The sequence below is a fragment of the Eschrichtius robustus genome, chromosome 17, assembly GCF_028021215.1.
Source record: "Eschrichtius robustus isolate mEscRob2 chromosome 17, mEscRob2.pri, whole genome shotgun sequence".
NCBI lineage: Eukaryota > Metazoa > Chordata > Mammalia > Artiodactyla > Eschrichtiidae > Eschrichtius > Eschrichtius robustus.
In genome coordinates this window covers 82298704-82312256 of record NC_090840.1, presented here as the reverse complement: position 1 = coordinate 82312256, position 13553 = coordinate 82298704, and positions in this window count along the sequence as shown.

Here is a 13553-nt window from a genome sequence, read left to right as displayed (position 1 = left end):
TTCTTTGTGCGTCAGTGTATGCATACCTAAATATAAAACTAGGAGAGCTTAGTGATAACGATATTTATGCTGACCACAAGGCCCTCTAACGTTTACTATTCTATTTCATTACAAAGATGCTCATCACAACCTACTGAGTTGATGCCATGAGCCACCGGTGCGTTGCAACCTACAGTCAGAAGAGCAGTGCTCTGGTCTAGAGGGAAACTGAGGCACAGAGAGAGCCTGTCTCGGGCGCAAAGCCTTGTGTAGAACCCAGTTCTCTGATGCCCTGAGCATCTTTTTTCTCTTCACAGTTCATTTTGCTTCTGTATTTTAAGCCGTCCATCATCTGGACCAAGAAGAAGGGTTTTATACAACAGAAAGAATGATCTGGGTGAGTCCACAGACTTCTTTGATTATTGGGGTTCTCAGACGCTCGGGTGGGGTATTGAGAGGGGCCGGGGCGTTCCTTCCCTGAGGATCTTGGAGTCATCCAGCTCCCCGTGTGGCTTGGGAGTGGCCGCGTTTGTGGGCAGCTGGGGGAATTCGTGGACTGTACTGAGTCCTTTCCAGGAACAGAGCTTGATGGGTTTCTGGAAATAAAGACAACTACCTCAGGAGCACTGAGTATTTTGGTAATTTCCAGCTTAAAATACATGAAAATGATAGGCAGGGAGGTGCAGGGGTGTGGGGTGGGAGTGGACCGAGAGGACAGCGTGCTGTGGTTTCCATCTGCCTTGACAGGGCAGCTCCTTCTCCGGGGCAGCGCCTCCAAGACCGCGGCCTGGTTCCGGCGGGGCTCCGAGGGTGGATGTGTTGGTCACACAGATGACGCTGATAGCGTCTGGCCCGAGAACTAGAGAAAGTCAGTCACAGGTTGAAAGAAACATCACAGCAGTGTTTTTAAACCACCGAGAGCCCTAGGGGGGTTCTGGAGGGGCCCTGCCAGTAGCCAGGAGGAGATGAGGTGCAAACGGGTGGGCTCCAGTGCCCCCCAGCCAGAGAAGTTCAGACTGCTCCTGTTGTGCGGTGGGCACTTAGCATATGCTTTCCATGCCCGCCCTGCGTTTCTTCAGCACTTCCCTGGAGTGGGCAGCCCTGTGTGTGGGGGTAGGGGTGCACCTTGAGCATCCCTCGAAGAGTTTCTCTGCTCTTTGGCCTTGTGGCTCTCTCCAACGCCCTAGAGGGCTTTTTGCCCAGAGGTGCAGGGGACTTAACGCCCCCTCGGGGTGGCGCTCAGCCAGTGGGGTATGGGAACCGCAGGAGAAAGGCTCTGTCCTCCCTTACTTTGGCGAGAACATTCTGAAGTGCAACCTGTATGGCTGCTCAGACCGTCCGCAGGGGGACGGGCTCGATGATGCGTCGGTATGGCTGTCCCTGCTCCCGGCTCAGACGCCCAAACAACCTGTGCCCGCGTCCCAGGATCAGTCTCCGCTTCAGGGAAACCCCACCGCGACGGGTCTCCGCAGACGGGCCCTCGCGAACACGGGATTCAGAGCCAGTGCAGGTGTTCTGGGGACAAGGACCCTGGGGCCTCAAGGGGGACGGGCCTGCCCCACGTGCTCGCAGCAAACGTGGGAGAGGCATGAAGGATCCCTGTCTACAGCTCTGGTTGGGGGCTCCTCAGCGGGCCATTTCCAGGTACCTGAGGACCACCAGGGTAGGGGCGCCCTCACCTGCCCTCAGCTGTTACCAGGTTGGGGCTGGTTCACGTGAAAGGTGCTCGCCCAGCCTGCAGGGTAGGGAGCCGCCCCCGGAGCCGGTTCTTACCTCACACCTGCACCTGACCACCTTGCAGAGCCTCACGTGAGGTCACGGCACTGGGATCCGGGCATCCCACACAGGCAGCTGTCATCCTGGGCAGCTCAGGTGAGAAGGTGGGGGGGTTGGTCTACACAGCAGGGCATCCCTTTCTCCCCACCCCACCATCCTCCAGGACACTCTGCCAGGTCTCTGCTTCTGAGATCGGAACTCCCTTTTCAAGTCGAGAATGTTTGTTTCTTCCTCTTTATCGCGGCCTGTTGAGAATTTGTCAGCAGGTGGCAGCGGGCACCCGTCTCGTCTCCTCCCCCAGCCTCTTCAGGGGTGGTGGTTACCGCTGCAATTTGGTTGTACTGTTTCCCGAAATATAAAACCCAGAAGCCACAGTTGGGGGGGCATCCCTCAGCAGGATGACTGCGTGGGGCTCTGGTGTCCGTGCCGCCCACGGGAGGGGCCGAGGTCAGGGTGGGTTCACGGTCTCTGAGTTGACGGTCCACGCCCAGCCCGCCTCCTGGGTCCTCGGATGCTGAAGGCGTCGTTGGGGCCAGGCCGCGTGCGGCGAGTGCGACGTATTAGGTGTCGGGGTGCAGAGCTCCGTGAAAGGGGCGGACAGCACCACTGGGCTTTTCTCCCTTCGGCGCGGCCCTGAGAGCCCCTTGGCTTCGGTTTCACCTAACATGTGGTTGAAGCCCCAGCGCGTGAGTGAAGGGGAAGACCGAAGTCACTCCCGTTAACGTTAAACTGAGACGGTCGAATAGAAACCCCAGCGTGGGTGGAGAGTGGGACGGAGGGTTCCAGATCACAGAAACACCAGCAGATTCAGGGAACTTCCAGTGCATCTCTGTTCCAGTTCCTGCCCCCAGGAACTATCATCTGGCCACAGAGGCGGACACCGCAGCACAAGGGGCCACGGACAAGCTCCTCAGTAGGCTTCTGGATGGGATCAGTAGCTCTGGTCTCCCAGATGGGAGCTGCCTGGGGCCACGGGGTGTGGCAGGGAGGGCTCTGGTCCCGGAGAGAGTGAGGTTTAAGCCTGTCTGGGGCATTTCGAAACACAGAGGGCAGTGATGTTCCAGTGTGAGGGAGCATTGCAAACAAGGACCTGCAGCATCCTTAGAAAGTCAAGCCCGGGGGTTCCCACTGCTGGTCCAGGGCAGGGTATTCTCTGGTCCAGGCTCCGTGGGTCCGAGGCTTAGAGAGGGGTGAACGGGGCAGAAGGGCAAACCCGAAACGTCACATTTGAAGGATGATCCTTCATTCTGAGACTGAGGTCTGGCTAATGTTTTTAGGGTTTAAAACGTCTCATACTGTGAGAGAAGGAGTGTGTGTGTGTGTCAGGGGGAGTAATACTTATTTGTGTATTTGTTTCTTTATAATCCGACTTGTCAAAATTAAGCTCTGGTCTAATATCTTCATATTGGTTCCCAAGATTTGTTTTTTCAACTACCAGGTCAGAATTCCCACATGTGGGAACCCCTGGTGTAGCCCAAACCTTGATTTATTTTTCACAAACAGGAAAATGAGACTCAGAAAGATACAGTGATATCCCCAAGATCATAAACTATGGGGCCCAGTGTTTGGGTGCAAAGGCTCACCTCACTTCTTCAGTGAGTTCCCTTTAGGCTCCGTGATCAAATTTTACAGGGAAACTTTGCTTTTAACCTGATAGATTCTTGGGTCTGGTCCGGAATTACTGAATCAGGATCTCTGGGGGATGGTATTAACATGTTTTGAAAAGCTGTCCCGCAGGAATCTCTGCCCTACCCTCATACCATCCTTGGCTTCCTCGTTCAGGCTGAGCAGCCCGGTTGCCTCATGCTTCCCTTTTTCCCGAGAATAATATCTATTTCAACCCAAGCCCAGGAGCTCAGAGTTGAGGCAAACCCAGAATTTGGCCAGACTCCGACGCCTCTGCAGATTTTAAGACCTGCAAAGATGAGATGCGTCCTCCTTAGAGTCTGAGGACGCTGCAGCGTGTTTGAAAGGGACAGATAGTGTGCATAAGTGGCCCAGAGAATTGGGCTTCAACCTGCTGTCTCTGGCATTTTCCAGCCAACTCTTGTTTTCTGCCTGCCAACGGCTACAGCCCGAGGACCCATCTCTGTAAGCTTCTGTTCTTTTCCTGGATGCCCCGAGGGCGGTGCAGGAGAGTTGGTTCTGGGCCCCAGAAGGAGAAGGCCTGGTCCTGGCACAGATGCTCTGGACACTCACAGTAGATGCTCACTAAACAGTGACTGAGACCACGGGCTTCCCAGAGACTCCGGGCTGTGTCGGAGAACCTGGGCTTCTCCTGTGTGGGACCAGTAATAAAAACTCACCTCTCTTCCAGCCAGCGGCCGGGGAAGGAGTGACTTCTGCTGTACTGGTCTTGGCTTAGAATCATTCTGTCCTCCACTCGGGGCACAACTCTGGTTTATACTGAAGGCAGGTTGGAGGCTCCTTGATCAGCAGCCCTCAACCCCTGGCTTCTGTGAGCCAGGATTTGCAAGAACTTCCCCGGATTGAGTTCGGCGCAGCTGCAGGGCTGAGCTGCCCCTGGTCAGCTGTTAATTAGCCTCCTTCACTTCTGGTCCCTAATGAGCTATCCAGGTGAGAAGGGACCCTGCTGCCCTCTGCACTGCAGCTGTGCCAGCCTGAGGATGTCAGCTGAATAACTGAATAACCTACGTTTCCGTTTCCTCCTTTGTGAAGTGGAATTAACATGTACTTCACAGGATTTCTATGAGGATCATTTGTTTCTTCCAGCTTTGTTGAGTTATAATTGACATATAAAATGGTATAATTTTATGGTGTACAACAGAATGGTTTGACGCATGTATATGTTGTGAAATGATGACCTGAAGAAGGTGAGTCAATACCTGAATGCAGGGCACACGGATCCATCCTTTCCAACATCTCTGTCATCCTTTAAGTGCGATTGAGTCCACTTTGCTTATTTGTTTACTCTAATCCAAGTAGAGAAACCCTTCCTTTCAAACCAAATATTTGCTTTACATGTTTTTCAAAGCATGTTCCCTTAGGTTTTGTCATTTATTCCTTGTTACACACCTGTGAGGGGCGGGGCATGGTTCTTTGTCCCCATGGTAATTTGGAAACTGTGGCAGAGGGTTGAGCCCACCTGCCCCACGTCACACACGCAGCTCACGTCCCCAGCTCACTGCGGGATCCCACCAAGGCGTCCAGGGAGCTGGCAAACAGCAGCCTCGGTCTGGGTCGCCTTGTCTGCTTCCCATGGTGCTTTCTCATGAGTAACTGCTTTCTCCTGGCTCTAGGCAGAGGCGAGCTCCAAATGTGCATTTAAAAAACACTTCCGTGAGGGAAAGGAGATGCCACTTGTTCAATTATTAGGAGACGGGTGGCATTTCTGGCTCATCTTGTTGTGGTTGGGGAGGTGCTATTTCAGGGCCATCATTATGTTTCTCTACTTTTCTTTTCCACTGGGAACATCTATCTTCAGTTTCCTTTTGTGGTGCTATTTTATGAAGCCAGAGTGTGTGCCTATATATAGTAAGTTATTAAAGCCATTGAAAACCATGGATCTGGCTGGGAGGTTCACCTGGGAAGGGAAAGAGAGCGTGAAGCGAGGGGTGTTTCTGTCGTCAAGACATTGGAGACCTGGAAAGGTGCATAAAACAAGGCAATTCCAGACACAGACGGCTGCCAGGCCGATTTCGCGTTTCGACAACCTTTCCTCCTGAGGCATCATTGGCTCCTGTCCTCACCTCTTATAACCCTGAGGTTCGGGAGAGGGAGTGAACGAGGAGACCAGCCCTGTTCTGAAAGGCACAGTGGCAAGGAGGCCTTGACCTTTGACCACATAATGAACCAAGATCCTTTGTGTGTAACAGGAATGTTGCTGTTGCCATGGAGACATCGGTAAGGTGGTCTGTCCCAGTCTCACCTTGGTTCCCTTCTGGCATGTTCCCTGTAGTCGGGGAAGAATGGAGAACTTGGCAGGAATTACTGAGCCAGCTGCCACTCAGCACAGGCCTCCGATGGTCTGAGCAGGTGGGAACCCAACAGACAAAGGACGTGGCAGAGACGGGGCTGGAGGACCAGTGTCCAGTCTCAGAGGGATGCTGGCTTGTTTAAGCGAGCAGACGTGGTGCCAGGCGCTGGGGACGGCAAGCCGAACAGGACACGGGCCCATCTCACGGATGGAGGTCACAGTCTAGAGAGATTTAATATAATTATATATAATCATATGTATATAAATAACTCCACGACACTATTTCTGGGCAACACATAGGGAGACAGACACACGTGAAACAGAGCCTTACAATTTAATCTGATCCGTGCTATGGAAGAGAAATCTGTAGATGTTGTGGAAGGCTCCACAATAAAAATAAAACTAGTATCATCTGCCAATAATCCTGCCCACCATGCGCCTGGAGCCTTGCACACCTTATCTCGCAACCATTTCGGGACAGGTGTTCCTAGCCTCGTTTTACAGGTGAGAACACAGTGACAAGGGAGGTGTGGTGACTCTCTCCAGGTCACACGGCAGCAGGCAGGCAGGTCCTGATGCGAAGATGGGCTCTGTGGGTCCCTTCACGGCCACCCCAAGGGACGAGACGTGCAGGGAGCCTGGGGCCCTGGAGATTCCTCTTCATCCTCACTCTTTCTCTCAGCCAGCGGGCACTTCTTCCTGAGCCACACTGGGGACCCTTGGATTCTACTTTTCATCACATTTCAGGAAACAAGCGTTGTCTGGTTTGGATGGGAGTCTGTAGAGATGAGCCGCCTCGAGATGTGAGAAGCCCTGCAGGAGAGACACACCCGCCCCCTCCCAGCATGGGTTCCCTTGGGGAATGTGGGTCCCACGGGGCAGAGTCAGGACACACAGCCCCACCTGACGCCCCAGCTGCCAGAGCACAGTGAGGGGCTGGGAGGGCCGCTCAGAAGGAATTGAGAGCCACAGCACCACATCAGAGAACACCGGTCTGGACCTCAACTGTGACGTACGAAGAACTGGGGACATTTCACCTGGAGGGAAGAATGCAGGGGCCTCACAGCTGAATCCAGGCGCCTGAAGGGAGATGGAAGAAAGGCAGGGATGAGTCAAGTTAGAAGATGACGGTGGTCACCTGGGCTCCATGGAACCATTTCTACAGAGCTGCCCAAGGAGAGGGGGCCCCGTCCTGAAGGATGAGAATCTTCCAGGTGCTGTGCCGGGGGAGGGTCACACCACTGTCCCGGGTCAAGATGGGAAAACTGTGCCGGCTTTGTGGGAGTCATGGCTTGGGGTTCGGGGATGGGGCTTCCTTATGGGAGGACAATGAGAAGAGGATGCAGGTACCAAACAGGTTACCAGGAGAGACACTGGAAAGAAAAGTTCACAAGACCGTGTCAGAAAGAAACTTCTAGGTTAGAGCTGGGTAGGAATGAGGGTGGGGTGGGGAGAGGAGAGAAGTGATAGTTACCGATCACCTTGTAAATGGCCGATAATGGCTTTGACAGCTCTGTCTCTCTTCCTTCTCTCTCTCTGTCCTTCCCCCTGTCTCTGACAAATCCCGCCTCTGTCCCCCGATCCGAGAGGCTGTCTCCCTCCCCTTTCGCCTCTCTTGGTGTCTCTCTGCCCTTCTCCGTCTCCCTGCATCTATTTTATACCTTCTCAGTCTTGCACTTTTGAGACTGCTGGCTTAGCCCTCCCTGGACTCTTCTCCCCCACCTCCCCCTGCCTCTCTCTCTCCTCCCCCTGCCTCTCTCCCCTCTGAGCCCCAGCCCCCGCCCCTCCCCTCACCCCTGCTCTCATTCTGAAGCTCCTCCAGGGCTGCCCCTCTTGGAAGCATCCAGCTTCCGGGCCCTGTTTCCACTCCTGGATGCTTGGCGTGCAAGCCAAACAGCCTCAGCTCTCTGGGCGGCGGTGGCGATGGCCCGGGGGCTTATTCAGCAGGGGGGGGGGGGGGGCGGGGAAGGACTTTCCCAGCCCGAGGCAGAGGCTCTCCTCTGGGGAGGAGTGTGGAGTCCCCTGAGCCCTCCACACCTGGCCTGCCCCACGGCCTCTTGTTCATCGCCCAAGGATGTGAGATTCATAATACATCCCTTTCCAGCCTGCGGCTGCGCAATTGCCTTTTCCCCCTGAAGTCTGAGCTAGTTCTGCTGCGGAGTTAGGCGAGTGCTTCTTTGCCCTCTAGTCAAAAAGCGGGGCTCTTGCCTTTGATTGAGTGCATGCTTGTCGCGGACTTTTCTCTGTTTAGAATCCATTTGTTAGCGCTTCTGCTCAGGGAGGCTCGCAAAGCTGGTCATTAACAGACACGTTTTCTGCGTCTGGAATTTTAATGGACTTGATTTTCTTCTCCAAGCACTTTAGGACTGAAGGACGCAGTTGGGGCTTGCTCCCCATCTTGAGTGGGTCCAGCCTCCTCCCCTCTGAGACCACCCCGTCCCCCAGTGAGGAGGTCTGTCCTCCTGAGGTCTGTCTTGCAGCAACTCCCAGGCTCCTTGTCCGGAATTTTCTGAGCACACTCCCGGATTCTGGAGCTGCAGGGCTTCTTCCACTCGTGTGGCCACCTGGTCTCCTCTGGATGGCGTGGCAGGCGGTCGAGGTCTGGCCTCCGCTGCCTCCCTGACCCCAACTCCGAGGATTACAGACTTCCAGGCCTTCCCCAGTAGCCACACCCAAGACCTTCGAGTCCCAAGTGCCCTGCTGTTGCCGGCAAAGGGTGCCCCTCTGCCAGGACACCCCGGCGTCGCCCACTCCATTCTCCCCCCAACCCTGAGGTCCCCCCAGCCTGTCCTCAGGGTCCACTCAGGCTTCACTGGTGCCTGGAGCCTCCACTGGAGTGCCATGGAGTCGGCCACACCCTCAGGGGCGCTGGGAGAGGCTGGAAGCTCAGGCCGGCAGGGGTTGCTGACCCCACGGTGAGGCGGGCTCTCCGGCCGTGGATGCACACGGACTCCAGTCCCTCCCCGCTTCCCACGTGTGCAGCTGCCACAAGTCTCAGAAACATCCTCCGCTTTGGTTTCCTCCTCCCTATGATGGGATCGAGCACAGCGCCTCCCTGATAAGACCCTGAAGGGATTTAATTACATTATTCTATGAAAAGTACTTGTAATAATATCTGGCCTATATTAAGTATGCAAAAACCACGAGCTGGTGTCATCATCAGTAGCATTATTAATATCACGAGAGCTTTTCTGTGTCCCCTGCCCTCCCTGCTTCCTCCTGAGGCCAGCTGGCTGTCAGCATGTAACAGGAGGCTGCAAGGAGACGGCCGCCTACCTTCCCCGCCCCCCCAGTCATGACAGGTGCTGGCGTTGCGCTGTGGGGCGTGGGTCAGAGGGTGTGTGCTTGGCTGCTCTGTGGACCCCAGTCCTCAGGCCAGAGCACCTTTCCCTGGAGGCGCCCCTTGGTCCCTCCACCAGGACCCACAGGGCCTCCCTTCCCTCCACCCAGCAGCGAGGCCGAGAGGAGTGACAGCTGGCGGACAACTGACTCCAGGAGTCCAGCAAGGAGGAGGGGGGACCAGAGGAGGGGCAGGGGTGAGGTGGGTGTGGATGGAGCTGAGGGGAGCCGCAGGGGGAGAGGTGGGCGACCGAGAGTCTGGGAGTGGCCTCCGCCCACCAGGGCCCTGGCCCCATGTCCCCTTCTAAGTCAGGGGAGCTTCGGGCCGAGTCAGGCTCAGGTTAAATACATCGGGGAGGCGACCCTAAATCCCCACTGCAGCGTGGGACCCCTGGGCATTGAGCGGTATCACTTACCGTGGAGGAGAGTGATTCGTCATGCCGTGCTGCATCTGTACTGATTTGTTATACATCTGCAGATCGAAAGCGACTTCCAACCCGTCCGCCAGCTCCAATCCAGCACCACCCAGTTCTCCCTAGTTTTCTCTTTCCACACCTGTAACTCTCTCCTCCAGCACTGAGGAGTGGGACCCTCGTCCCTAATGTATCTATTTACTCATTTGATCAGCCCCCTGTGTGTTCTCAATCCCACTGCTGTCAAGTCCCCGACCTCGCCGGGGCGCTGACTCTCCGTCCCCCGGAGCCCCCTACCGAGGGTCCCCACCCACCTCGGCTTTGGCCTCCCGAGCCAGCTGCCCTCTCCCTCACCCCCTGCACGGTTGCCCTCCTCACCCGCTGGGGCTCTGACCGCCCTGGGCATGCCCCCTCACCCTGCCTGCCATCTCTGCTTGCCTATTTTCAAGACCCTTTCTCATTTACCCCAGCAGGGTGCTTATTCCTTGAGGATCCAAATAGACCCATCATAAAGCACCACCAGTGAGTGCACTCAGACAGTGGCCTTTCTGTGCCCACGAAGCCACCTGACCGCCCGGATTCTGATGGATACCCACCCTGGGCAGGCTGGTGAAGATCTGTCTCTACTCTGTCTCCCTGGAGCTCTGCCCTCCCTGCAGGGTCTCCTCCTTGAATTCCACTCCCCTCCCCAAGCCTGGGAGCTGGGAGCGTGCCATTCCCAACCTCTGCCCACAGTGAAGTGCGTTCCTCTTCAGGACTTCCTGGAACTCCTGGGAAAAGAGAACATTTCCAGGCGCCACTTGACCAAACACCGAGGGACCAAGAGGAACCAGAAACAGAAGATGCAAGTGGATCAAAGATGGGATCTTCCCACTGAGGTCCTTTCTCTTCAGATCAGTTACACCCCAGACCCTGATGGCTTGTCTGGCTTTTTCTGCCCCTTCCTCTCACCACCAGTTGGGGTCTGCCTGTGATGGTCATCTCCTGGACACATTGTCCTCCTTGGAAATGTGGAAACATCTGAGGTACTAGAATAAAGACACCTCTCCCATCCTCCTCCTCCATCCATCCCAAACCACTGCTCTGCACAGTCTTGGTTATCTCCTGCCAACATGGGCACCGGCGTCATCTCTCTGGTCTCCCAGCCCCAGCCGTCCTCCCCTCCCTCCTCCAGAGTGCTCATCCTGGAGACATGATGCTGGAGAATCCACTCCCGGGAACAGTACTTCCTAACAACCCTCTGTGACCTGCACCCTCCAGGCACCAACCTTCTCCCAGCCCCTGCATTTGCCCAACTCTGCTGGAGTCTTTCGCGAACACTCTTCATTTAATTCTTCCAGCCACACTGTGAGCTGCTTTTACAGTAAACTCGTACAGGATGGAGATGCTGAAAAGGTGAAATGACTTGCCGAGGATGCAGCAAACGCTGCATAGAAGGAGCTGGAACAGATCCAAGCGTCTGGCTCTGGTCCAGAGCTTTCTGTTAGGACCCAGTGGAGGGAGGGCGGCCCCTGCTCCTGGGAAGATGCCTACCTGCCCGGTGTGTCACATCACCAGCTCTGCCTTGTGGAAACAGGCTGTTTCCCTAAGGTGATGCGGACTGATTTTAAGACAGATGAAAATAAGGAGATAAGCCAGGGGGAAATTTCTCTCTCCACTTTTCCCTCTGTGGATCAATGAGCTCCATCTCCCCGCCCAGCTCTGAGCCACGCCCCCGAGAATCTCAGACTGTGTCTCTGCTGTAGAGGATCTAACAGTCCAGGCGAGGACAGACGATGAAGCCACCCCAAGTGGCCTCTCTAGGTTGGGCTGTGTGATTCCACCTCCACGGGAAGGTCTGAGCGGCACGTCCCTCTGCAGCCACGTGTGTGCTTGGCCACTAGCAGCACAGTTGTTTGCTAAAGGGCTGCACCGCCCACCCTTCCCACGGTCACACTAGGGACACTGTTACACTGTCCCTTCCACGAGGGCCACACGTAGACTGTGCAGAAGAGGAAGCCGGAACGTGGTGGAGCTGGGGTTTAATGCACACGGCCTGGCTCCTCCGGGCCGGCCACCTCCCTGGCTGGGGTAGTCCTTTACTTTCAGTCCTTCGGATCTCTGAGGGCCATGATCAGGTGGGGCCCCCTGAAGCCTTCTCTTCTCCAGACCACACATCCACCTCCCCAAGGTGTATGCCAGAGAAGGGCTTTCTTCCGTGGTGGGTTTTGGGAGTTGTTAGGAGCAGAGAGTGGAGCAGTAGAGGGTGAAACTTCTTTTGAAACAAGCTCTGAGCTGTGTTCTGCTGCCTGACCTTCTCCTGGAAGCGCCCTCTGGGGAAAAGGACACAAAGGGGGTGGCATAGGGGCGGGGCTTTCTTACAGGGTCAGTGTCCTGAGTCCTCCTAGTTCAAGACCAAACAGAGAAACCTCACGTCTTTCAGAGGACAAGTGAAGGCAAGAGGCAATCACGCCTGCGACTGAACCACATACATACATATAATTTTCATAGTCAAGCCCCAGGATAGATGTGCTTGTTACCCCGTTTTACAGATGGTAACACTGGGGCTCAGAGATGTTAGATGTTAAAGAAGAAAGGACATGACCCATTTTCACAGGGCCAGTCAGCAGAGGATTCAAATGGAGGCGGAATGACTTTTCTCTGCAGGCAATGTGTTGCTCTTAAATTTATTTTTCATTTATTTCCCAACCTTTGATGGTGACTGAAAATCATTTAACCACTCACACTTGACGGTAGCACAGAAAGAGGATACGCTACTTTATGGATCTGTGGTTACTGCTGAACATATATTTGGGCTGAGTTTTTCCAGCTGGCTTTGTGGGTTACAGCCAGGCGTGATGTCCTGGGGCTGCAGCTCCGTCTATATATTTACGGTCTATAACTTACCAAAGAGCAGTTGGTAACTTCACAAGGCACCATTTTAGGCACAAGAGATACAGGAGTTAAAGGGTAATTATTCCTGCCTTTCAGAAAGATTTATTCTAGTGGGGATAGAGAGAGACAACGTCACTCTGAAGGACACACACAGCCACACACATACACGCTATACAAAGATATTGAAAAGAACCACAAATAAGATAGAAGGAGTGATATGGTAGAGTACCTGTCTCAGGGAGATTGGAGGGAAAATCTCCAAAAAGATTACATTTGAGCTGAAAGGAGGCAACTGAGCATAGGTCTGGGATGGAGGAGAGGGAATCCCAAGCTGAAGGTATGTGCAAATGTCCTGTGGCAGGAAGCAGGATGTCACGTTGGAGAGATTCGGAATGGAGGGTCTGTGGAGGAGAATGAAGAGCTGGGATCAGAGAGAGAGGAAGGAAACTGCTCAGTAAGACCTGCAGGGACCGGATAGAGGGCTTGGCTTTTACTCTAAGAGTAATGAAAAACCAAGGGTCCTCGGAAATGTCACTTTGGCAAATTTAGGGGAGGAACATGGGGGTTGGGAGGGATCAGGTAGGAGGTGTTGCAATAGTCCAGGTGAGGAGGATGGGCTGGGAGCATGGTGGCAGCTGTAGAGGTGGTGGAACCGGGGCTATTTGGGGAATGTTTTGGAGGCACTGCTGAAGGACATCACTGATGCAAGGTGTGAGTGAGGGAGGGGGTACACATACCTTGGTTCAAGTGTTGGCGGGTGAAAGAGACATTGGCTGAAACGAAGATATCATGAGTGTGGGAGAATTTGGGAAGTGATCCAGTGGGGGGACCAATGGTTCTGTTTTACAAAGGTTAACTTGGGATGCCTGAAGACTCCTGAAAGAGACAGCAGTGGTCCTGGATCATGTACCTGGATTTCAGAGAGGAGATGCAGCTAAAGACACAACTTTGAGAGTCGTTAGTGTAGAGACGGTATCTCCAACTATAGCAATGAACACGCCCTCTTCTCCATGTTCATTTCCCTCCAGGAAAAGAGAGCTGAGTCCAGCGTAATGAGACTCCTAGAGTTTCTAGAGAAGAAGGGGTCCAAGGAAAGCTTGAGGAAGAGGCAGTAAAGTAGGCAAAAGCCAGCCTGGTTCGTGTCAAGAAAGCCCAGAGTAGAGAAGTTTTCATGAAGAAGTGGGGGTCAGCCATGCCCACTGCTGCTGAAAGGCCAGGTAAAGTGGGGACAGAGG